Source organism: Mauremys mutica, chromosome 10, assembly GCF_020497125.1.
Source record: "Mauremys mutica isolate MM-2020 ecotype Southern chromosome 10, ASM2049712v1, whole genome shotgun sequence".
NCBI classification, from domain to species: Eukaryota; Metazoa; Chordata; order Testudines; family Geoemydidae; genus Mauremys; species Mauremys mutica.
In genome coordinates, this window is record NC_059081.1 from 51,449,021 (window position 1) to 51,475,465 (window position 26,445).

At 42.7% G+C, this 26,445-nt stretch overlaps 1 protein-coding gene across 4 annotated transcripts in view; it reads left to right on the plus strand.

Moving 5' to 3' along the window:
• The first annotated feature begins 4,462 nt into the window (after nucleotides 1-4,462).
• The window catches only part of MYO1B (myosin IB), a 192,200-nt gene continuing 170,217 nt past the window's right edge, over nucleotides 4,463-26,445 (plus strand). For all 4 annotated transcript variants that reach the window (XM_045032174.1, XM_045032176.1, XM_045032175.1 and 1 more), the window contains exon 1: nucleotides 4,463-4,587. The gene's annotated coding sequence lies outside the window, so the exon portion shown is untranslated. The remainder of the gene's footprint in view (nucleotides 4,588-26,445) is intronic.

The following is a 26,445-nucleotide window of genomic DNA, read 5'->3' on the forward strand; positions in this document are numbered from 1 at the left end:
CAGGAAGCTGAGAGAGTAGCTGCTGCCCCAGGCTCTCTCTGTCTCTCTGTGTCCCCCCCACCCTGCTCTATATGGAGAAGAATGGATAAGCCGAGTGTAGGAGCAGGGGAGAGGGGGACACCCTGACAGCCCCTGCCCATTTTCCCTTCACAGCAAGCAGGAGGCTTGGGGAGTAGGTCCAAGGCAGAGGGCAGGAGCAGCACATGGCAGTGCGGGGAGGGATAGCCGCAATTGCTAGCCTGCTGGCAGCTGCTGCACAGGGGGCTGCCAGTCCACCCTGGTTCCAAGCCCCCACCAGCTAGCTGCAACAGGCTGCTCTTCCTGCAAGCAGTGGACAAAGCAGGTGCCTGCCAAAGACAGTTAGAAGGGAGCATTGCACAACTTTAAACAAGCATGTTCCCTAATTGATTAGCAACTTCAACTTTAACCAGGACGACTTTAAGTGGGGAGTTACTGTGCCTATGCATTCTATGCCGGACTACCATCCACATACTCACCCAGATCAAACCACCAGTATAAGGTGCTTAGGCTGTAGGAGCTATATCTTGCTAGAGTAGACTTTTATCTCTAAGGGCATGTCCAGACTACAGCCCTAAGTCAACCTATTGGTCGACTTACAGCCACTGCGGTAATTACAGCTATGGTACTAATTGATGTCCACATTACCCTCCTTCTGTCGGTGATGTGCACCCTCACCAGGAGTACTTCCACTGACTGAAGAGGGGCTGCGTGGGTGGCTGAGAGCCAGTAGCCCAGCGGCTCTCCATTCTGGCTGGGGAATGGGGGGGCAGCTGCCTGGGCTTCTGGAAGTAGGGAGCCTCCAGGCAGCAGCCCGGCTGGGAATGCGAGTGCGGGGCAGCTGGGCTCTAGCTGCCCAGCTTTCTTGTCAATTTCCATGCTGGAGCTGTGATATTGCCAAGACAGCCAACAATCCATGTAAGGGTCTACACAGACACTGCATCGCCCTAACTACACCGCCATAAGCCTTACGCCTCTCATAAAGCTGGAATGATGTTGGTAGAGTAGGGCACTTACATTGGTGGGACAAAGTTGTAGTGTGTACACTGACATAGGCTGATGTAAGCTGCTCTTTGTCGACCTAACTGTGTAGTGTAAGCCAGGCCTAAATCTATAGCTTGGTACCACCTTGGAGATTTTGAAAACAGAACATTATTTAGGGCAGCAGTACTGATTTAAGATAAGAGGTAGAAAGCTCTGAAAGAAGTTTGTCTAGTTCTTCAATATCTAGATTCAATTATTTTAATATCTAAACGGGAAAGCTTTTTTCTTTCTGAAATTTTTGTAAGGGTTTGCTTAGCTGATTTCATCTTATCATGCTTCCATATGGGTTCTGTACATTCATAATGACTAGGGTTGATTGGAAAACAATTCTGTTTCATGAAACATTTCAGGGATTCAAAATTTTTCATTTTGATGCAGAACAAAAATGACCTTTCACAAATTTTCATGGAAAAAGATGGTAGTCATGCTGGGAAAGAGCCCTGCTTCAGAATAGCCAGTAGCTAGGTCATTTGTCTAGGCAGTAGGAGACAGAGGATAAAGTCCCTGCTCCAAATTAGACAGAAAAGGGACTTAAAATTGGGTTTCCCACATAACTACTGGGCTATTGACTATTCTGTAGGGGGTGTCGCTGAGAATTTTTGATGATACTTGCATGTTTCCAGGAAACACTTAAGTTTTAACAAAATGGTGTTTTTCACTGGGGAAAAGTTTAATTGAAAGATTGTTGATGAACTCTAATAATAAACCTTCGTGCTTTTACAGACATGAGCCTAGGGGCAAAGTAGATCTCAGGAATCAAGCATCTGTACTGAAAATCTGCAGACACTAAAACGGAGAGTAAAAGTATGAACCTGCCAGACTGATACTGGAAGAATTAGGAGATTTTGTGGACTAGTACCTGCAGGCGAGCTGGAAGTGATGGGTGCGCTAGCATTTGCATACTTCTACATTTGAAAGACTTGTTCTCATATTTTTTTAACCTACAGTTCATCTACATGCAACGAAAGTGGAAGGACTACATAAGAACCTCTCACACAGCTTATAGCATTCAACATATTTCATTTTGAGTGTGAAGGGTAGTATAGGCAGGGCTGGATTAAGGCAGGGGCTTTAGGGGCTGCAGCCCAGGGCCCCGGCTCAAAGGGGGCCCCGCAAAAATAAATCACAGGCAGCGATCTCCAACTCCCGGCTGCTAAAAGTCTTGCAGTGCAGTGGGGTGCTCAGGCAGGCTCCACTGCAGGCTGTGGCCCCACGCGGCCCCTGGTGGATGTGTGTGTGGGGGGGGTGAGGTGGCTCCATGCACTGCCCTCCCCCCCATACCGTCCTCACAGCTCCCGGCCAATGGGAGCTACGGGGGTGGTAGTTGCAGGTGCGGGCAGTGCACTGACACATGCTGTCCCCCTCCCGCAGCTAGCAGTCGGCCGCTTCCAGGAGCAGTGTGGGGCTGTGACAGGCAGGCACGATCAGCCGGACCTGTGGACGGGGCAGGTAAACAAACTGGCCCGGCCTGCCAGGGGCTTTCCCTACACAAGCGGCGACCCCTGTTTGAGAAACCCTGGTTTACTTCAATGTGTTTGTAATCTACCCTATCTTTGCCATATCTAACTGAGACTGGGTCATCATAAAACTGAATCTGGCCTATTTAAAAACTGCCCCAGCCAGGAGAGAGTTGAGTAGTTCAACTCTTTTCAGTCGCCTCAGGTGGAGGTGGCATGTTCTAGATTTAACTAGAAAATACAGTCTGATTTGCTTTTCACTCTATTTTTACACCACTATTATTCCACTGAAGTAAGTGATTTACTTCAGGCTTACACCAGTGGAAATTAGTAGAGAATGAGTCCCACAACCCATTCACTTCCTTCTGTGAGGCTTTTGACATTACAATTCTTTTATACACCTGTTCAGCATTTCCCCTTTATTTTGCATATTATTTGGGTAGATTTAAAAAGCCTAACTGTATTCATACAGTAAGAATCCAGCGCTAATCTATTAACCATTCTTTATGAAAGAGCATCCGACATGAAACTTTGTTTTGGGGTTCTGTCAGGCAGTCTTAGGCCTAAATACTCTTCCAATTGCATGGCCTGTTTTCTCTTCCCACCGGGAAGTGGTTTTGTTTTCCTGGTAACGTATTTATCTGAGTCAGAATTGAGCTATTACAGTGTCAGAATAAACTGGAATTGAGCACAGGTGAGTTCAGTGAATGTTTTCCCTGGGTAAAAGACTGAAGGAATCAGGCCTTTTTTTGGAATAAATGATTTCTTCTACTAAGCAGGTGATCTGTTCCTGCTCCCTGTGAAGTTAATGGGAATTTTGCTACTGTCTTCAGTAGGTGCAAGCTTCGGTCCTTATTTTTTAGAAACCTGTCATCTCTGCCAGGTTAGTATAAAACAGGGGTTCTCACGCTTCATTGCACTGCGACCCCCTTCTGACAACAAAAATTACTACATGACCCCAGGAGAGGAGACCAAAGCCTGAGCCCACCCAAGTCCCCCTGCTGTGGGTGGTGGGCATAGCTGAAGCCCGAGCCCTGCTGCCCGGGGGGACGGGGGTTAAGCTGAAGGCTAAGGGCTTCAGCCCCAGATGGGTGGCTTGTAACCTGAGCCCTGCCACCCAGGGCTGAAGCCAAAGCCTGAGCCCTACCACCCCGGGGCCCCAGCCAGTCCAACCCCAGGCTTTGACCCTGGGCCCCAGCTAGTCTAACACCAGCTCTAGTGCCCCCATTAAAACCAGGTTGTGACCCACTTTGGGAACCGCTGGTATAAAAGAATCTGATGCTGTGCCTGAGACTTCCACCTCAAGGAGCAGGTAAACTGGTATTTCATTGTATGACAAATGGTCACTGGCGGTAAACCTAACCCTGCTGTGATGCCCTGCGCCGGCCCTGCCTGCTCTATGGCACCTAGCAGCAGTGAGAGACCCCGGGGCCCCGAGTCTCCCCCACACACCGGCACTGGCAGGCAGCCCTTGTCTAGAGCAGGTCTTTGGAGCCGGGGGGGGGGGATGCAAGAGGGAAATTCCCCCTTTTTAAAGGTTTCCCGTGTTTGCTCCTTTAGAAAGTTTGTGCCGACGAGGGGGGCACCGGGGCAAACCTCATCGCAACTTTTCCTCATGTCTAGTGTTGACATGTGACAAGCGTCCCTCAGCCCATGCACTGGGGCCGGGCCTGGCGGAGTCCGGGGGCGGGGGGCTCCCAAGGGTACCGAGCATCCCCCGGGCTGGCCGGCAGGTGCCGAACTGGACCCTTGCCCCCGGGACGGAGGGTGGTTTTCCCTCACCCCGCCTCACAGCGGGGCACAGCTCCCGCGCGGGCGGGTTCCTGGCGGGCCAGCGCCGGAGTCCGGCCGCCTGGGGGCGCTGCGAGCCGCGGCCGGGCGGGGCGGCGGCTGGAGGTGCTGGGAGCGTCCCAGCCCCTTCCCAATCTCGGCCGCCCGCTGCCTCCGCCCTGTGCCCGGGTGGAGGGGGGCGTGGCCGGCGCCCCGCTCAGTTGCACGGGCAGAGCCGGAGAGCGGCTGCCGTGCGCCGGGCTGCGGGAGGGACGGAGCCGGCTCGCCGAAGGGAGAGGTACGGAGCGTCCCGGGGCCGGGGCCGGGGCCGGCCCAGGGGGGAACGGTGCTTTTCGGGTCAGCGGTTACCGCCCGGCACTGCTTGGGGGAGGCGCGTTGTTGCCCGCTGCCCCGACCTGGCTTTCCCCGCACACGCGGCTGGGGCGCCCGCCCCTGCGCCGACGCTTCTGCGGAGCTTGGGAGGACAAAGCTCCCGGAGAGGCGCTGGGCAGGCGGGACTCTCCCAGGTGAAGCGGTGTTTGTGTGGGAGCTGGAGGCTCCCTCTGCGTGGAGCTGCCCCCTCCCCCCTTCCCTCTTTGTTTAGTCTTGGTGAGAGGGATTGTGTGTGTCCCGGCTCTTGTTTCCCCGCGGAGATGGGATTGAAACCAGATTGAGAACCAGAGCAGGCTTGCATCAGAGTTCCCAGACCCTGGGGTGCCTGATGTGTATGTGTGCGCGGGGGAGGTGGGGTTGTGAGTTGTAACGAGTCGTCTGTTAAAAGGGCTGTGTGTTTTCAGCGCCCACGGGTGTTTGCTCCTTTGTGAAGAATGTGGCGGAATATTTACTGTTGCAACAAGTTACCTAATCGTTGCCATGTTGTTACTATGCCACACAGTCCGGCTGTGGCTGCTGAGATCAAACTCCACCTGGTACTCACATAGCAGACTGCTTTGCAGGCTCTGTATTCTTAAAAGGAAGGGAAGAGGCAAATATATTTGTGGCAACTTAGGCTGGATGGATGGTGGCAGCTGTTACAAAACTGTATCCATAGGGTTAACTTCAACCGTGACACTAGAGTGAAAAACCCACTCTAAAGAATGTCTGGGAAAAACCACTAAAAGAACACTAGATTGCTAAATGCATGAATCACAATATGTAACATTGCATTGGAAATCCCTTCCAGAGATGACTCCTTCAAATAAAAGTATTTAGTTTGAAATGATATAGATTTGTTATGGCTTTTGTTAGCAAGTAGTGGATGGTTATAGACCTCTAGGAAGTTTAATTTAACCATGAGCTTTGGTGTCGATAAACATAAAGATGGTCCAGATTTTAAACCCAAATCTAAAATCAGTGTGTGTGTGTGCGCTTTTCTGGAGAGATCATTACATCTGCTTTTTGTTTTTTAAAGCAGCTACCTCGTGTGGAAAGCTTCATTTAATTCAAATGGATGGCTTAGACTAATTTTTATACAGATACATGTACGAGGGACGATTGTGGGAAGAGATTGTCATTATCTTAGAATAGAATTTAGAATTCCAAGAACAAATAATCTTTAGGAGAGGACACTGTTATTTGGGAAGGGCTTCCGAGACCTGGACAGTTGTGGAAATGGCCCAAATGTACGGACTTTAATTTAGGTACGACATGAATCTTGAAGGGCAGACTGGTCATGATAAAAATTGCCTGTGCATATTAAGTTGTGATATATCAGGATGCACTGTTGTACATCTGTTATGCTTGTGGTTTTTAAGGAGGGCATAATGCTCCTTCCTAAGTGACTAGGACTCCCCCTCAGAAACAATGGCTTCCCTTAGCTGGGCCTTATGATCGGGCAAACACTGCAGTAAAGGCACAGATACAGCATTTAGGGGTTCCTTGGCTTACACTTAAAATAATCATTGGTAGTTTAGTTGTGTACATATATGCACTTATTCTTTGTCTGACAGCATGCTTGGTACACCATTATGTTGATAAGGCACGGTCATTGTCCCAAAGAGCTTATGGAATATTAAATAAAATATGCTTCAAGAGCTGTTAGCCTGTGTATTGGAAAGAAATGGTTGTTTGAAATAAGGCAGGTTAGAAATTACCACTGGCAAACATCAATAAAGTGGCTGACTTTTCAGTTTTAGTGTCGAGTCATGATTTTACCATATCCTGCTATCCTATTGTTAATTGTGAATTAAGGGTGGCAACAGGCTGCCCATCCTTCCTTGGGTGAATCATCACTTTATCAAGTCCTGTATCAAAGGCAAGGCTTTCTCCAAGTTTTGCTAGGATGACACATTTGTTAAACTGGACTTCAAAAGTGGGCCAGTTTTAAGTGTATTAAAACATAATAAAATTTCTCAGTTTATTTTCATAGAATATCAGGGTTGGAAGGGACCTCAGGAGGTCATCTAGTCCAATCCCCTGCTCAAAGAAGGACCAATCCCCAGACAGATTTTTGCCCCAGATCCCTAAATGGCCCCCTCAAGGATTAAACTCACAACCCTGGGTTTAGCTGGCCAATGCTCAAACCACTGAGTATTTCTCTCCCCCCACCCCCATCTCCAGTCTTCCTTCTGATTATAAAAATGTGACTTTATAATAGTGTTCTTTAGCTTAGTGTTTTGGGCTTGATTCTGTAGTAAAATGTACTGTTTTGTACCATCACAGTTATTCCCATAGCAATATACAGTGGTCAGAATTCAAGTCAGTATTTTCCAACAGTTACTGCACCATGGTATCTTAGAGAACCACACTTCCCCTCCCATATTTAGAATAGAAGATGTTGCTGGAAATACATGTTAATTGTTGGCATGTATTGGATATTTTAATGGCTTCCCTATATGGATACTACGAAGAGGATTATGATTTTTTTCATAGGGTTAAGCAGAAGATGAAGGAACTCTTATTAAAATATCTTCAAGAGGAAGCACAGTGACTCACTGGTTTAAAGCCTTTAACTTTTTCTGAAGTAAGAGCCCCACTTCAAATCACATCTATGAGGAGGAAATAGGGACTAGAGAAGAGAGGAACATGGTTTTAAGGTGATTGAGTTTAGCTAGAGAATTACATTAGCCCTGTTAAATTTAATGTAAAGCAAAATCATTTTAGGAGAGCAAGTGTAGTCTCTGGGCCATGTGCTTCTGTAGGAAGATGGGAGAAGAGAGGCAGTCAAATGAGAAGAGGAAGTGGGGAGAGACACTGAAAACCTCAGCAAAGCCATTAACTTTTCCCACTGCATACTCATAAAGGGCTGCTGCCAATGTACAGAAGATGTCAGGGATCTTCTTTCACACAACCCTCTGAGATCATCAAATTTCTGAGCTCTGTGGGAACAGAAGTTCTCCATGCTGGTTTCTGATCTCATCTTTCCCCAACAGCAGTAATATCAGAAGTGGAGTAGCTTGGGAATCAGCGAGAGAAGTGAAAGAAAGGTAAAGTGGAACATAGTCTGCAGGACAGCTTTGTGTAAATGTAGAACAGTTTGGTTGGTATAGCACATCTACTTCTTGATTTCACACTACATGTGGTCAGAAATGGGACAAATGCTTACACACTGGGGAACGTTAAACAATCTGGCAGTAGAGCACTGATCTTATTTATGGCAGCTCAAATGCCAAATTGTCCTATAAATCTTACCTTGTATTTCATTCATCTTTTTTTTTTTTAAGTTAACAAAGAACAAATTGAAATGAAAAACATTTTAGTGAATTATGTTTCAAGAGTTGGGGAATTTTCTGAATTAAAAAAGATGACAGGACAAGCAAAAGCGTTACTGCTTCTTTATGAATATGGAGACACACTATTTCATTCCCTCTACCTTTTAAAATATCAGCTACATGTCTTCTCCCCTCTTTGCTGGGGGATGACGGCACTATCATAGGAGGACCACAGTAGTGATGTTCCAGCCCAGAAGGCTGTAACCTGATCTGCAGCTCCCCCTCCTCAAACTGGGGAGTAACAGCTCTGCTTACATCCTTAGACATGAAGACCTGATATTTCTAATGTAAAGCACAGACAGAAAACATTTTCTTAAAAACTTCAAGACGCTTTATCATAAAGCAGCAGTAAAGGGCAACAATGGTTAATTTGTAGGGCAGTCAAGTGATTAAAAAAATAGAATACCATTTATTTAAATATATTTGGACATTTTCAAATATATTGATTTCAATTACAACACAGAGTACAGTGCTCACTTCATGTTTATTTTTTATTACAAATATTTATGCAGTCAAAAATTAACACAAGTTTTATAATGAGCAACATCAGCATGGAAGCATGTCCTCTGGAATGATGGCTGAAGCATGAAGTGGCATACAAATGTTTAGCATATCTGGAATGTAAATATCTTGCAATGCTGGCTACAAAAGTCCCGTGTGAACACCTGTTCTCACTTTCAGGTGACATTGTAAATAAGAAGGTGGCTGTATTATTTCCCATAAATGTAAGCAAACTTGTTTGTCTTAGCGATTGGCTGAACAAGAAGTAGGACTGAGTGGACTTGTAGGCTCTAAAGTTTTGCATTGTTTTGTTTTTGAGTGCAGTTATGTAACCAAAAAAAAATCTACATTTGTAAGTTGCACTTTCATGATAAAGAGATTGCACTACGGTACTTGTATGAGGTGAATTGAAAAATACTACTTTTGTTTTACAGTGCAAATATTTGTAATAAAATAACATCAAGCGATCACTGTACACAGTGCTCACTTTGTATTCTGTGTTATTTAAATCAGTGTATTGGAAAATGTAGAAAATCATCCAAAAATGTTTAATAAATTTCAGTTGGTATTCTATTGTTTAACAGTGCGATTAATTGTGATTAATTTTTTTGAGTTAATTGCGTGAGTTCACTGCGATTAATCGATAGCCCTATTAATTTGTGCTTCACAGTTCCCAGAATCAGATGGTCAGAAGTGCAGATTTTTCCTTTGTACTGTTCCTAATGGGAACAGGCTATATAGCTCCTCACCACAGTCCAAATCCACAGGTGTTATGGAGAGTTTTGGGATTCCTGCCTGGGGGCTGTCTCTGAATTCTGTTTGGAGCTCCCATCTTCTGCTTCAGGTTTTGGTATTCGATAAATGTGAAGCACCCTTGATCCGCTTCTGGATGCTGGATTGGAACTTTTGTTTTCTTTCCCCACCACAAGGTGTAGGTAGGTTCCATATTAAACCATCTCCCAACTGCCTTATTGTTTGTAGGCAGATGTGTATAGGGGGTTTTTTTTGGGCAGGGGGAAAGCTCTGCTCTTCTATTCCTGTGGGTCCTCCAGGTTTTCTTGTGGTGGGTGTAACCGGGTCTCCTCTCAGCTGCCATAGGCTCCTGTCTCTGCCTCCATTCCTCCATTCTTAGGATTCTCACAATTCTGTGAGATACTTGTGCAAGTCCAACACCATTTTGGCAATCTTATTGATTAAAAGAATGCAGTTCATCTAAACAGCATTCAAGTAACCCTTCCCTTTTTGATTAGGGGCACTCCTCCTGGGCTCACCATTGTGCCCTGTGTCTGCAGGGAAATTGAAGGGGAACTTAACATCCTCCTCCCTCTGGAATTCCCAGCTTGAACCTTAAACAAGTGTGTCAACTCCCATCAGTACCTGTCTGCAGTACCTGATCCCGGCTACTACTACAGGCCTCCTAATTCCCATTTAAGAGTCCCCCGCCCCCGTCTCCAAGAGCTTTTGCTCCTGCCCTCGCTGCAGGGAGCTTTGGCTAGTGTGGAGCCCCTTTTCCAGTCCTCTCTGACTTTGGATCCCCTGTAGGTCTGCCTGTCCTCTAACCAACTGAGCAGGATCCTTCTTAAGGTATGTATGTCTTCACTGTGATTTAAAAACCAGTGGCTGGCCCATGTCTGCTGACTTGGGCTCAGGCTAAGGGGCAGTTTAATTGCAGTGTAGACTTCTGGGCTCTAGGACCCTATGAGGTAGAAGGGTCCCAGAGCTCAGGCTGGGGACAGAGCCTTGAATTCTACACTGCAATTAAACACTCTCTTAGCTGGCGCCCCTGAGCTGGACTCAGCTGGACTCATGGGCCAGCTGCAGGTGTCTGATTGCAGCGTAGACATACCCTTAGAGCAGTGGTTCCCAAACTTTAACTAAAATGTCAAGTCTCGTGAATCCCCTCCTAAAAATGAATATTTCCAGGGATTTCCTCCCTTACCTCAGCATAAGTTATAAAAGCAGTGATCTTGAAAATATAAAATTGAAGTTTAAATCTCCTCAGTGTGATAGAGATGCTTGCTTTGATCTGCTTTGCTCTTGGAAGTCCCCAAGGCTCTGGGTTGCTGGCCCTGTGCTGCCCCCGCGGGGTCCCTAGGGACAGCTCTGTCCGCCATTAGGGAATTTTTTTCCGAGAACCCCCTGTAACATTTCATAAACCCCCAAGGGTTCACAAACCCCAGTTTGGGAACCACTGCCTTAGAGGAAACACCATACGCAGGTTATTAGCACATGATGCTTGTTCTCCTGAGCCTTTGACAGCGGAGCTCTTCCTTGGATAGCTCCAGATTTTGCTTTTACTTAGTTTCCCAAGAAGCGGAGTAAAATTTACATGATTCTTGCCACTTTCATGGTTGTCCCCAAGCTTTGAAGAGCAGCTGTAAAGCTGACTAGTTCAGCTCAGTTATTGCTTGGAATTGTCTGCAGACTCAAGAAGACAATTATATACCAGTTAACCATTCAGATGTGCCTCAGAGCTAATCTTTACAGCCATGAGGACAAGAAACATAATTTTCTTTTTGATGAAGGCATAAATCCTGCAGAAACTGGTAACCTGGGTCTCCCCTTCTCACCAGGGAAAGTTTATGATCTGTGTTGGTAACTAAACTTGTGGTTATATCATGGTATGTTCTGCTCATGCTAGTAACCTTGTAGTGGTGATGAAAAGCATTGTTTCGTTCTAATAGTCCGTCAAAGGATGGATGCACGTGGCAACTTCTGACAGGATACTTCTAAAGCAAAAAAACCCCTAAAATATAAGCCTGGTCTAGACAGAATAGCAGGAAAGAGTGACTTGGGAATAGTGTGGACAAGAGGAAAGGATGGGATCCTCTCTGTCCTAATGGAAAAACTTGCAAGGAAATTAACAATTCCACAGTTTGGAATGAAAGCAATGAACATATGGGGTTTAAAGCTAGGCAAGCAGAGGGAAAATTCAGTAAACAAACTGAAGGCTGAAGAGACAGAGCCCATATATCCAGAATTTGCCAACAGTGAAGGCAAGAAATGTTTAGCGTGTCAAAGGCTTTTTGGGATTTGGCGGTGGGGGCAGAGTGCTCCTTTACACTATTTTCCTAACCCACATTTATACTATGCTGCCTAACTGCTTTGGTGTAGGTGTGCTGCTCATTTCAGTCCTAAACGTCTTCATAATCTCTGCCTTTCCCTCTCCCTGGAAGAGGGAAGGTTACTGGAGTGGACATAAGCAGCATTCCTATGCCACTGGACAAGAGGACCAGATGTAGGGAAAGAGTGGGTGTGGTGGGTGGGAGAAGGAGAAAGTGACAATTAGAGAAGCTCAGCAGAAAGGTGAGGTAGTGGGTAAAATAGTATTGAAACAATTCAATGCATATTTCTCAGTATTCAAACAACGGATAACAAAGAGCTGATTATTTTTCACTACCATCAGCAGAAAGCTGTTATTTTTAATTGCTTGTGAGAGGTACCAGATTAACAGCACTAGAGTGCATTAATCCATCTACAGCATGGTCTGGAACAGTGCAAGCTTCCCTACCCCAGCCCACAGATATGCTTTGGAAGCTCTGTTGTTGTCCTTTCCCTCTCCTTATTTCTACCCCTTTACTCTTTCTCTCTGCCACTTGCACCTTCTACAGTGGCACCGAGAATTATTAATAGGAAAAATTAAACGGAAGTAATGACTAGGAAAAACTTGTATCAAATAAATAGAGATTAAGGTTCATAGACCCAAAACCTGGCCAATTTTTTCTTTCTTGTTTGGAGTCCTTATAATATTTTCCCTCCCCCATCATGTGAACATAAGTACAGGTTACTGTTGTTTATATTTTTAAAAAGCAGCAGCCTTAAGGTAACCAGCGAATGCAGGAAATGGAGAGGGTATATTATGCTGTATTTAGATGATCCTGCAAATTATTAATCTGAATCTTAAAAACCAAATGTGGACACCTGTGTGTGATACTCTTTGCACAAAAGGCTTCTGAAAAACTTATGAGCAAAGTAGAAGGAATTGATTCAGTACTTTAATTCACCTGTGTTTAAACCACTTCCTAGAGTTAGAGCCTAATATGGCCTCTAGTAGATCATTGAATAAGGAGTTGCTGGATGTCACAATTAGAGAAAGTTAGTTCTGCTGCTGTTAGGTAAATCTTGTCCTGCTGTGAAATTGATGATAATCTGGTCAATTTCCCTCTTCTGTAGTTTTGCAAAGCAATAAACACTGAGGCTAGGGGATGAAGAGGCTGCTTGAGGCACCCGTCTCCCATTACCACAGCTAGGAGGCTCAGGAATGTAGTGAAGATCTCCCAATGACCAAGAAAGCTGCCAGAGGTTTCTTGGTTTAGGGTGGGGAGCAAAAAGAGGAGAGGAGAGGAATGGTCCTTCTAGCTGCTTGAGAGGTTGGGCTGTGTATTCATGTTTACCAGATGCCTACTGATGCACCTGAGCCCAGCATCCTGCTAGGAATCCCAGCAACTCTCTTTTCCAGCAGGGGAGGTTGCCTCTAGACAATGGAGGAAGGGAAGAAGTGGGTAGTGAGAGAGAGAGAGAGAGAGAGAGAGAGTGGTGGGGGGGTTCCTTTAGATTGTGGCCTGGCTAGTAGGTTTAGCCAGATAGTCCACAAAATTTTACTAGACACTCAGCAACTGATGTGTGAGGGGATGAGTGGATGCATGTGGGTGGACGGGGTGATTGAAAAGTTACAACAGAGAAGTATTTGGGGGTGAGATTTTTTGGAGAATTAGCTCAACAAAGGGTAAGAAAGGTAAGAGGATGGAGGGAGAGAGAAAGTGCTTCTATATCCTGGGAAATTTCCCCAAATCTGGGAATTTTTGAGTAACATGTTTGAATGAAAATTCCCAATTTCCCAAGTTGAAACATGTTACTCAAAAATTCCCAAGTTTGGGGAAATTTCCCAGGATATAGAAGCACTGTAAAAAAAACAAACCCAAAAAACAAAAAACTTTATATGGGAATTTTTCACCAGATTCAGGAAATTTTTAGTGCTAGGTTGGGAAAAGTTGGCATCACAATATAGAAGCACTGGAAACAGACATTGTAAACAGTGCAAGAAAGAATAGGTCATGATCTAGAAAGAGAAAAGTAGATCAAAGTCAGGGAAGGAAAGAAGATACAAGAGGTAACTGATGTTTTTAAAAAGACCAGTTGAATAGAAAGTTCTTTGTTAGCGTTACTATCCATATTATGTTTAACTGTCTTCAAATACTGCTGGTGCTCCTCACCCTATTGCTCTGTCTTACTTTGAGTTCTGCTTCCTTTCCGGGTGCTGGGTGAGGCTGGAGGGGACAGCTGGGAGTCTGTCACTCCTGCCTGGTGTGTGTGCTGTGTTGCGGGGGAGTGGGAGGAATGGCTTTATTTTCCAGTCCTAGTGCTTGGTGGGGGAGAGTGGCAGCCTGGCATGGTGGTAATGGGAGCCAGAGTAGGAACTGCAGAGCCAGCTGTGAGGCAGAGCATTTCAGGAACACTCCCAGCTCTTCAAGGGAGGGGTGGGGGAGAGAGAGAGAGAGAGAGCTCTGTCTCTTCCTCACTCAGCACATGGAGCAAGCCCCCTCAGCATGTGAAACACCTCTGATTTCCTACCTTGCCACAGGAGGCAGTGGAGTGGAAAGGCAGCCAGTCTGAGGTGTTTCCTCACTGGGAAGCCCTCTATCTAGTAGGGGCAAAATGTGACTAGCTGCTCTGGCATTGACCCTATGGTCTGTGGACACAGAACAGATTGAGAGCTACCCTGGTCTCTGTCTGGTTACAAACTGTTACATGTAGTGATGACAAGGACTCTGAAGGTTACCTTGGTGACCAAAAAGGTGCAAAACATCTTTATTTTATTTTTTGTTTAAATCTGAGGATATGAGATCTCTGAGATGAGCCTAAATCTCTGAGAGTGCAAAAATTTAGTGCACATGCATTTCTAGAGTTCCTGGTAACTTGTAACACAATTCTACGATAAGGGGATGCCTGCAGATGTATTCATTATGAAAACCATCAACTGACTTTTGTTTCTGCTGAAACAAAATTTGGAAAAGCTCAATGTCTCTGTATAGTTGTGAGTTTGTGTGCTGTGAGATTGACTCTGTCCGTTCCCCCCCTTCCCGAGGGCAGTGTCTTCTGTGGCTATTTTAGGAAGGTATTTCACACTAAAATTGTGAAATGTATATTTTAAAACTAAATTGAAAATCCTGTATCTCCCTGGGCTTTAATAGTAATGTGACACTTAGCCACATGTGCCTTTTGACTCCAGCGATCTTTGTGGGTTTGAATTGCCGGTTTTAAAGCTCTCTCCATTGTCTGGGGCCATCTGTTGATAAAGCAGTTAGGTTGATGGAAAACTTGATTTATTGTATGATGATTTCTGATGTACTGGTGAAAATGGACAATTGAGAAGGAAAACCCAAAGTCTAAATTGTAAAGATTATTGAAATACAACTTTCTGTATTGTGTTTAAATAAATTGTATTTTTGTTTGTTTTTAATCTTTCTTTTTCTTAAAGGGACACTTCACTTTATTAGCTCAAAATTCGGAGTTAATCTGTTTGCAACATCTCTTCCCCATCTCACAGCACTCTTAAAAAACAAACAAAAATAAAACCTTCTTCCCGCTCTGCTTTTCTGTTACCAAGGCTATGGCTACAGTAGAGAGCTTACAGCGGGGCAGCTCTCCCGCCAAAAGCACTGTTCACACTGCTGCTTAGGTTGGTGTAACTTGTATTGCTCAGGGGTGGCTTATTCAGACTCCTGCGCGACATAAGTTATACTGACATAAGTATCCAAGGGGTAGCCGTGTTAGTCTGGGTCTATAAAAGCAGCAAAGAGTCCTGTGGCACCTTATAGACTAACAGACGTATTGGAGCATGAGCTTTCGTGGGTGAATACCCACTTCGTCGGATGCATGTGACATAAGTGGTAGTGTAGTCACAAGGCTGCCAACCTCCCCAGAACAGAAATCAGTGTGCAGCACAAACAGTCATGGAAAACGATGGCAGGGAAATAGATCTATTACAGCTTTTAAAGGTAATGTCTGAACTGCAATGTTTCTGAAGTCACCTATCTACTAGGGGGATGTGCTCATAACCAATGCCTGTTCAACCATTGGCTTTTTCACTAAGGGACCAATTTTGTCCAGGTGTCAAAATATATTAATAGATTAATAGACATTTGAGGTCATAGACATTTGAGGTCTTCCTTTGACAGTAATATCCTGGTTTTATGCACAGCACCTGACTTGCTCTGGCCATGTAGAGGGAACCATTTCCTTCCCCACCCCCTGTGACCCTTCTTGTCTCTTACAGCAGATGTTGCCCATGGGAAAGATCCGAAAAGAGCTCTGGGTTCTTGAGGGTTGGGAGGAGGGAGGAAAAGGCCAATCAGGGTATGGCTACACTGGCGATTTGCAGTGCTGGAAAGCCTCCACCAGCGCTGCAGTTAGTAAGTGGCCACACCTGCAGGGCACTTCCAGCGCTGCAACTCCCTGGCTGCAGCGCTGGCCGTACACCTCACTCAGATGGGGAATAAGGATTCCAGCGCTGGTGCTGCAGCGCTGGTCATCAAGTGTGGCCACACACCAGCGCTGTGATTGGCCTCCAGGGTATAAGGATGTATCCCAGAATGCTTTTATAAATTACTCTCTTTGTTTTGTTATGCAGCCTCTCTTTATTTTGTTGTGAACGAGCTCCGTGGAGCTCCGTTTTGCCGTTGCTGCTTATCTAAAAAACAAACAGAGCTCCTGTTTGCTGTGATCATCTGTACCTGGCTGTAAACAATCAAATGAGAGGCAGGCAGGGAGCGAATGAAACAGTGGGGAGTCGTGTTGGCTGCAGGCTGTTTGCAATTAAGAGTTAAGACTAAGGGGTCGGAAAAATTTCTGATTTTTCAAGGCAGGAAGCTAAACACACAGTGTTGGCTCCAAAAATCCACTCTCTCTCTCCCCCCGCTCCCTGTTACACTAGACCCCACTCCACCCCCGTCTTTTGAAAAGCACGTTGCGGCCACTTGAATGCTGGGATAGCTGCCCATAATGCATCACTCCCAACAGCGCTGCTATTGCTGCAAATGTGGCCACACACCAGCGCTGGTAGCTGTGAGTGTGGCCACACACCAGTGCTGCTCCTACACAGCTGGATGACCAGCGCTGCAAACCGTAAGTGTAGCCATACCCTCAGTGTGCTTCTTTTAGTGGCAGATTCCCCATTTGGCTCTCCTTGCAGCTAGTGAAGCCGTTTGAACTCTTGTGAAGTAGTGGATTAGCCTCTTGCATCCTATTCCACAGTTCATCTGTCACACCTGCCCTCTTGAAGATGAATGGAACTGCAGGTACCCGCTGGAGCTAACGGGCTGGGTTGCCAGGCAGTGGGTGTGTTTCAGGATTGGCAGATTGGATTGCATGAATATGAGGTCTGTTAATTATTTTTGGTGGGGGGCTGTGTCCGGATATTGGTGGTTTTCTGGTGACTTGTCTGTCCTCTTATGTTATACATACCAAACGTGGAAATGAACAATTGAAAAGCTACTGTCAGAAGGTACTTTTGTCTTTGTAAGTTCCTGGCTTTGGGCAATTAGTTCTTGCAGAAGTGTATGTTTAAATGGAGGTGAGGGACATGTTGCATCCAATCCCTCGTATAGCTGGGATGGATTGAGATCAGAGCTCACCATTCAAGGACTGGTGGTGAGAGGAGAGTGGATCATGCTCAGAAAGGGACCAATATTTTCCATGGGATTTGGATTTTCTGAAGCATCAGTAATTTGATTAGCTTGGTGTCCAATGGGGAGAAAAGCTTGATCCATTCGTACACTGAAGTTATTAATCAGCGTGAGTTGTTATGCTTGTGGCATCCTTCCCTCTCACCCCCAGATGGATCCAGTGTTTGGATGTTTATTACTGCTGTGGCCTGTCTCTCTCTTTTTTTTTTTTTTTGGGTCATCTTCGTTGACTTTCTTCAGACATCTTTGACTGTTCATCCACTTAGCACTTGACAGAAGAGTAAATATTTCAAAACAGCATGCATGGATTTGACAGCAAGATTGCCACTGACTGTAATACACTTTATCATATAAGGACCTTGAGTGACATGTCACTATTGTTCTATGGCTAATAGAAACTTATAATTCCAGCTGTCTCATGTTGCACAGAGGTGTGTGGTTAGCACTGAATGGATAAAGGAATGACTTGCTCTCTGTGTGTGTAAAAGGAAGTACAAGTATTAATTTTTATTATTGTAGGAGTGTAAGTGAGGCATATAGCTTCATGTTGAATGTAATATCTCTCCCAAAGGAGGTAGGCCTCACTTGGAAAAAATTTGTTGACTGTGTGTGGTGAAGACTGGCCATTTATATATAATAATGTGCCGGGATCTGCTGTTGGTGGGTCTTTGAACATGAACTGTGGCCTGCTAGCAGGCCAAAGTTATGACACTTAAAATAAACAAAAATTTCCTAGCTTGGTGTATGTGGCTCTGTTCTTTAACAGTTATGCAAACATAACCTTTGAATCAGGCATGAAATAAAAAATTAGCACTAAATTTAAGAGCAGTTTGAAAGATTAAGGTAACTAGTTAAAAGGGCATCCCCTCTGTACTGAAATTCAACTATACAACCAATAGTAGTGAAAACTAGTATTTGTATTTTCTTAACTGACTGTCTCCCAGGTGTTTAATGTTCTGTACTAAATACCTGTATGGCCTAAAATTTCATGTAGTTCAAATGGCACTATCAACCAAATATCTAGACTGTGATTTAAAAAAACACGTAGTTTTAAGTTAGTTTCAGGTTCAACATCTGTCCCTGACATGGTTTTACAATCTCTTTTTGCTATTCTTTAAAAAGGATTTATCTTTCTCTCTAAGTGGAGAGACCCACATAAGCAAATTGACTGAGACTACAGCAAAGTGGTTCTATTTTTAAAAAATGCATTTAAGTGCAAGAAGAAAACAAACTGGAAAAACATTACAATGATATTTCTCTATTTTTAATTATAGCAATTTGAGGTGTTGCTTCTAACAATGTAGGATTAAAAATGGACACACTTTTTTAAATTGATGTCAAGTTTATATACTGGAGATGAGAATGTTTACAAAATTCTACAGTTAAAATGTGGCTAAAGAAAGTTTAAAAGTAAATATTCTCTATGGGATGGCTTCTACTCCTAATGAAGTCAGTGGGAATTTTGCCATGGAGCAGGAACATGGAGCCCATTACTAGGGAGCTGTTCCCAGCCGTACAGAAAATGGGAAGTGGGAGAGTAACCAATGCACTCACCCCAAACAAGCTAAAGTAACTTAAAATAGCAAAACTATATTCAGGGTACAGAATAAGCTGTTGCAAAAAAAGGTTGTACCACACCTATAATCTTTTAAACCTATTGGTATAATTTAAAAACTTAAATGGAACTTACCCAGAATGTAAGCGGAGCCTAAAACATCTTCGATATTTTAAGACTACCTTTTAATAGGTGCTAAAAAATGTCTGTCAGGCTGATATTTCAGTAGCAAGCATTCTCCTCAAAGCCTACCAAGCCAGATTAACCAGTAGAGATCTCTTTTAAAGTAAAGATATAAACCACTGAATTAGGAAACGGACCAACAACCTAGTACGATAACTGGTGGTAACTAGATATTGAGTACATATAATAAATATTGCAAGTACTTTGAAAAATTACACATACAGGAGAATAAAATGGAAGTGTTTTATCTAGACCAAAAAAGTAATCTTATAATAAGGAATATCTATATCTATATGTATATCTATATATAACGGATATCAGAGTAAATCAGAGAGACGCATAGGACAAATGTAAATAACATAGTTTACCCTTCAGCACTCAATTAATCTTCAGTCAGTTAAGAGCAGGAGGGAAAAAAACCTTTGTTTAGTACATATAACTCTCATGGCCTTTGCCTTTTGTGGTTAAATACAGAATATCTTGTGATTTTTCTCAACATGTTTATATCACAAAAAGATATCAATAAAGCACCCATGGGCAGTCCCTGAGAACATACAACTCTCTTGGGGAGTCTGCCATCACAAGTTAAATAGAGTTGGAGTAATCTATCCAATGTAGTTTAAAATTCTAAATAAAAAATTACAATAACCTGAATCACCTCAAAGATGTTAAGTTTTAATCCTCATTAATGTCAATGAGTGACATACATTTTCAATAAAATAATACACTTCTCTTTGAAGTCTAGTTTTTCTAAACTCCCAAATATGTTCAGTCCCTATAAAATTTAAACTACTTAAAGAGATGATTCAGTTCCTTAGCAACTGGGAAGGTAATATTACTCCTCATAATTGCAGACCTGTGGTCAGTAATACATATTTTAACTGGCCTCTCATGTATATGACAAACCACAAGCACATGTAAGCCTGCAAATTACTTAATCAGTGCCATATAATTTTTTTGGGCTATAGAAATTTGTTTTTCAGTTAAAGCGCTGCTGTGAATCTTTAATGGTCTGCCGAGTAATTTTCTCTGTGACTCTCAAAGAATCGTAGTAGAAGTAGCCACCACTGATTATAATAAAGGTTGCATAGCAGTTTTCATTCTAATCCCCTGTTTTCATTTGCTTAGAACTTTCTGAAACTTGGAATACAACAGTTCTGCTATTAATAGAAAGTATATTTTTCAATCAGAAAAACATTTGCAATTCTGAACAGCTCTGTTGTTAAAATGAGTTAAAAGTTGATGTTTGACATGGAAATTACTTGCACTGAGAAGAAAACTAGTTTTGATTAGAGCAAGTTACGAGCTTCTGAAAAATGCATACTGTCCATGCATTTTGCATTGTTCTGTCATTATTCTTGTAAAGGGTTCTTCAAATGGTAAATTGTTTTTTGCATATAGTGAGTCCATAACTTACGTAGTACAGCTGTACTCATCTTCTATTTACATTCCAAAATGTGTAGGGGACTACTTTAAATTGAGCTTCTGTGTTTTTGTAAGATATGCAGCAGGCAGCCCATTTCTGGTGCACCTTGAGAGCTTTGAAGCCCCAAAGGTGGACAGAAGAGGGGTTGCAGGCTACTTCAAGCACATAGGATAGTGAATTTTAAGGGAGTTTAGTTAAATTCCATAACTAGAAATATTTACCTGAGCTACTATCAATTGTTTGGCAAGTGAATACATCTTAAATATCTTGAAAAATATAGCTTCTTATGTCTTTGTTTAAAAGCTAACCCAATTTAGTGTGTCTTTTGCTATGGAATTCTTATGGCAACTGAACACTAATGTTGTGATATTGGACTCTCAGTAGCTGGGAATTGAAATTGTTTCCCTGTGCAATTGTTCTCTGTCCCCTTTTATGTATGCATTAAAATGAAGTCAATATAACATAGCACAACTTTTCTACCACTGGAGATACATGTGGAGAATCTCATAGTACCAGTCAACAGCTGGTATTGCCATTTCTGTTGTGGCAATATTTTTGGATGAGTGGGGTGAGTGTTTTGTCTTTATGCTGACAGAAACATTGCTTAGCAGTAGAAATTGTTGCTGTTTAATTGCTCTTAATAAAAACATTCCCTCACTCTTAATATAAATAAATATACCTCACTATCTCTTGTTTAGCTTTCATAATTTACTGAACCCATTTGTGGTTAACTAGTTGAGGAATCTGTAAAGTCCTCTCAATGTTTGACACTTACTGAAAACCAACAAAACATTGAGCAAAGTTTTAGAAGTGTCTTTTCAATTCTAGATAAGACATAACAAGCATTGTTTAATTTTAAAACAAAGCCAAAATTACAAACTACTTTAAAAAGGCAAATATTGACTGGTTCAGAGTGTAACTGCAGTAAACTATTGCCTGGTGAGGGAAAAAGGTGTTCATAAAATGGTCATCTGTTGGCCAAAGCTTAAGGCAGTGTACAGAAGCAAAGGAAGTGTTTTCACTTGTATAATATTCTTGGTCTACAACATACCTGTCAGAGGGGTTTGAACCCACTCTTCTCCTAGCAGGAAGTCATTGGGCACCAAAGTTCTCTCGCTGCTTGGCAGTTGTCCTCCCCCGCTCTTTTCCTCAGTCCTTTCATTGCCACATCTCAGCATCTTTGAACAATCTTGGGAGAAGCAGGAGGTTATAGACTCTCTCCCTGAAGAAGAGTTCCAGGCAACAATGCTGCTGCTCCACTGTGCTCTGCTCTGTCCCAAAGACTGAAGAGTTGGGGAATCAGCAGCCCTTGCTAATGTTTTCCTGGGTCAGAATCAGCAGTGTGTTACATGCTAGATGCTGAATGCTCTGGTGTTGGGTGAACGAAGCACCATAGTTTTCTCAGTGAGTGTGCCCTTGGCAAGAATCTAGGTCGATGTCACTGTGTCCAACAGGGCTGTTTCCCTATCAGCATACTCAATTTCCTGTATATATGTACTCTGTGCATCAGTTTGAGGGCAGTGGCATGTGTTTTTTTTTAATAAAGGAACATCAACAACTTCCAAATCCTATTTCTTTCTGAATTTTTGTTCATGCTTTTGTCAGATGTAGCACAAAATTACTCTGACAAAAAAGATAAGTATTTTCCCCATTTCTCCGTTTCTCTTGTCTCCATTTGGCAGCACTATGTATCTAGTCATTTTCACTGTTTCCTGTATGTGGTCAGAAAGTTTACTTTATTTGTGTGGGTCTATTCTGCAGTGACAGGGAAATGAAACATATGTAAGTGGGATTGCAAAATCACAAAAACTGACAGGGAGGCTGAAGACCAGGTACGGTACCTAAAGCTACTTCTAACTCCTCCGAGATTTCAAGTTGTTGGTGTTGCTGATAACTTTGCCTTTAATTTCACAAATGTTTTGTATAGAGAGTAGACTGTAGTGATGGCAAGGACTACTTTTTTTAACCATCCTGAAATTGGAGCTTTGCATGAGTCCAGCGCTGTCAGGAGAGCTTTGGGTACTGAGACACTAAAATGTCCTCTTCCACTGGAAAAGAGACACATAAGGGGGAATATGATAGAGATCTATAAAAGCATAACTGGTGTGGTGAAAGTAAATAGGGACATGTTATTTACTCCTCATAACCCAAGAACTAGGGGTCACCAAATGAAATTAATAGGCAGCAGGTTTAAGACATACAAGACAAAATAGTTCTTCACACAACGCACAGTCTGTGGAACTCTTTGCCAGAGGATGTTGTGAAGGTCAAGACTATAATAGGGTTAAAAAAATAACTAGATAAGTTCATGGAGGATAGACCCATCAATGGCTATTAGCCAGGATGGGCGGGGATGGTGTCCCTAGCCTCTGTTTGCCAAAGTTGAGAATGGGCGATAGGGAATGGATCACTTGATGATGACCTGTTCTGTTCATTCCCTCTGTGGCACCTGGCATTGGCCACTGTTGGAAGACAGAATACTGGGCTAGATGGACCTTTGGTCTGACCCAGCATGGCCGTTCTTATGTTTTTATTTTTAAGTGAAAATCTGTGCCCAAGGTTTTTCTTGGCTTGTTGCAGTATGTTTCTATCTAACATAGACAAGATTCTGGACAATTGAACATACTTTTTTATAATGTAAAATTCATTGAAATCTATGCAAGTTAAGTGGGAACAGGGCCAGGAGGAAGCGTGAGGAAGGAGAAAGCTGGCCACTGGACAGGAAGAGAACAGGGATGGTGGTGTGGGATGGAGATGGAGTACACTCTGGGGATGATGAGGAAGATTAATAGGGAGGGAACTAGCAAGTGGGCGTGGGAGAGTTCAGAAAATATTTGGGGAAAAATCTGATCAGCAGAGTTTTTTTTTTGTTGTGTTTTTTTCCCCTGAGCCAACTTCTTGTTATACTAAAATTTAATAATTTACAACTGTAAACTTTACACAACTGTTTCATACAGTGTATACACACGAGCTTGATACAGCTGTAAATGGGTTAGGTAAATCTGGGGTTTGCCATTTTTATTAAGCTTTTCTATGGTCTTAATATTACACAGTTTCAGTATCTCCAAATCTTTCTCAGGTCAGTAATTTGTATAGAGGAAATAACCAAAGCAAAAGTCATTCTTGTGTTTATATAAAAAAGCAAAACATAATTAACACATCTGACATTTAACCAAATTGGCTTTTTTGTTTTTATAAGTGCCATCCACTGCACTGGCTAATGCTGGCAGTTAGGTTTCATTTTTAAGCTTGGCAACATTAGTTTTACCTAATCCATTCCAGAAGCATACCATTGCTTTATAGTTGAAGGGCAAAAACTTTCAAAAACAAGTCTCTATTTAGGAAGTTGGGTGACTTTGAGAACACTAGCTCTATTACAGGTCGATGGGAGCTGCTGGGTCTCAGCACCTTTAAAAAATTTAATTAGATGCCTAACATGGATTTGAGTTCCAAAGTTTACAAATCGATCTATGAATGTCGTGGCTGAAACTTATTCCCTTACCAGTGCAACATAGGACTTTACATTTTCTACTGAAATATAGCGTTGACTCTTCTTAGTATTTCTTCAAAGTCCTCTTTCTTTAACAATAATGATACTTGGCACTTACAATGCACCCTGCACTTTCAAACTGCCTGACAAACCTTAACGATTCTATTTTAATGCCTCTTCCCCACTATTCTATTCTATTCTTAATTATTCTATTAGCATAAGTCTAATTGTTTAATGTGTGTTTTGCATTATTGGTGGTGGTTCTTAATAATATAATATCCGTATACTAAAAATCCTTTTCCACTTGCTTCTTCTCTGTCCTCTTTCTAAACTAAATCCATCCTGCAAGCTTGCTTAAATCTTCCATTGTGACAACTGTGCCAGAGTAAGAATCGCAGATAGGATCCCAAAATGGTGGCTTAAACCATTTGGATTGTAGAATATTTTTGGATTGTACCAGTTTCAATGTAAACCAAACGTTTGGCCTTCAAAAATGTCCTTTAAATTACTGAAATTGATTTAGAAAATAATTGTTGAATCATGCGGTGTAGCCAGCATATTATCCCAGTTTTACTATCTAGGTCAGTAATATCTTCCTGTTCTAAAGCTGATAGAAATGACCAATGATACTATGGTGCTAGATTACTGCAAAAAAGTCTTAGAATTGAATAAACCTTGTGAATTCCTTTCTCCAATACTATCAGTAGACTCATCTCTGTAAGTCATGCACTGTTCTTGCTTTGCATGCTGGGAATGGTGACTTAGTGCATCCCTTTTGTAAGTGCCTCCTAGTTGAGCAGTATATGAATAGGCTTAACGGCTTGTGTACTCCCGGTCTTGAAATTCCATAGCAATGATGTGTTTAGCATGGTAGGTGGTTTGTAATTTCAGAGCGGTAAATGAGCTCTACTGGCTAGACTTAAATTTTAGGTTACAGTTGACCATATTAGGGTTTTGTGCTAGCTGAACTTTTTTTGGTACTGACTCAATATTTAATAAATTCCATATTCGAGGAGGACTTTTTTTTAACAGCTCATACAAAATAGTTGGACATTAGTTGCAGAAAAAAATCCCGTGGAGAGTAAATATACAATTTAAAGTCAGATCAGTGGTTTCTAAAAAGTAGTTTGACGGGGATGAGTGGAAAAGATGTACAAATCCAAGTCAGACCTATGGCATGACTTTTGGAGTGCATTTTAATTTTTTTTTTAACTAATTCAGGAGCTGTTTTTTTTTTTTAGGACTAAACCAAGGTTTTGATGAAATGGCTTTCTCCAATATGCAAGGAAATGCTCTCTTGTTCGTATAGCAAGACTGACCTAGCAACAGTTGCCTACCACAGTCCAGCATGATTATGAGATAGCTTTCACATATCCATGTGAATTTCTAAGATTCCCGGGTTTGGTTAAGGTTGGGAGTCTTGTAACTATTACTTCTGTTAACTTAGGTAGAGCTGCAAGTTTTCTTGGTTGAACTTGGAATAACATCAAACATGCCTTGAGTCTGGGTTGATGATTTGAGGGATATCTGAACTACAGCTCAAAAATTAAATAGTGCATAATTATGCGGTGGTCATAGTTGCAAATAGGAGGTAAAAGGGTAGTCTGGACTGAATAGTTTCAGATTAATTTTTATAGGAAATCATGTAAATGTGATAGCAGTAAACATGCAAACAGTTTGCTTATCACTGATTGTATAAACTAAATCCCCTACAGAAACTTTATTTAAACTAGTTTTCATAAGAAAACAAGAAAAAAATAACATAAAACTAGAATTCATTGTGGAGGAATAGACAGAAGATGACAGCCCAGATACTTATTACTGACAGGTCATTGCTCATTAATATGGCTATTCTACTGTTATAAATTTGCATGGCTGCACAGTAATCTCAAAATTTATTTGAGTTTGTGATGTCACAAGGCTGTTCACCTATCTGTAGTTCAGCATTTACAATGCAGCCTTTGATCAATTATTTAATTTTGTTGTAAAAACGTTTACATGTATGAATTCCTGAATTCCTCGGCTTGATCCTGGTCCTCAATTTTCTCCTGTTCCTGTTAAGGGAAGTTTAGAGTGTATCTGCATAACAAAGATAAACCCATGGCTGTCCTGTGCCAGCTGACTGGGGCTCGAACTGTGGGGTAGCAGGGTCCCAGAGCTCAGGCTCCAGCCTGAACCTGGAAATGGACATGGAGTGGAACAGTCCTGTATCCCAAGCTCTGTAAATCTGAGTTGGCTGGCATGGGCCAGCTGTGGGGTTTTTTTTCTTCGTAGACGTGCCCACAGTTTTGGAGCCATTTATTTTCTATTTGATTTGAAAAGATCTGTTCAGGAAATTATCTCTGGTTTCAGCAAATGAAGTTAGAAGGATGGGGGGAGGGATAGCTCGGTGGTTTGAGCATTGGCCTGCTAAACCCAGGGTTGTGAGGTCAATCCTTGAGGGGGCCATTTAGGGATCTGGGGCACAAAAATAAACCAAAACAAACAAAAACCTGTCAGGGACAGCACTTGGTCCTGCTCATGAAGGCAGGGGACTGGACTTGACCTTTCAAGGTCCCTTCCAGTTCTATGAGATAGGTATATCTCCATAAGAATAAGAAGTAAATT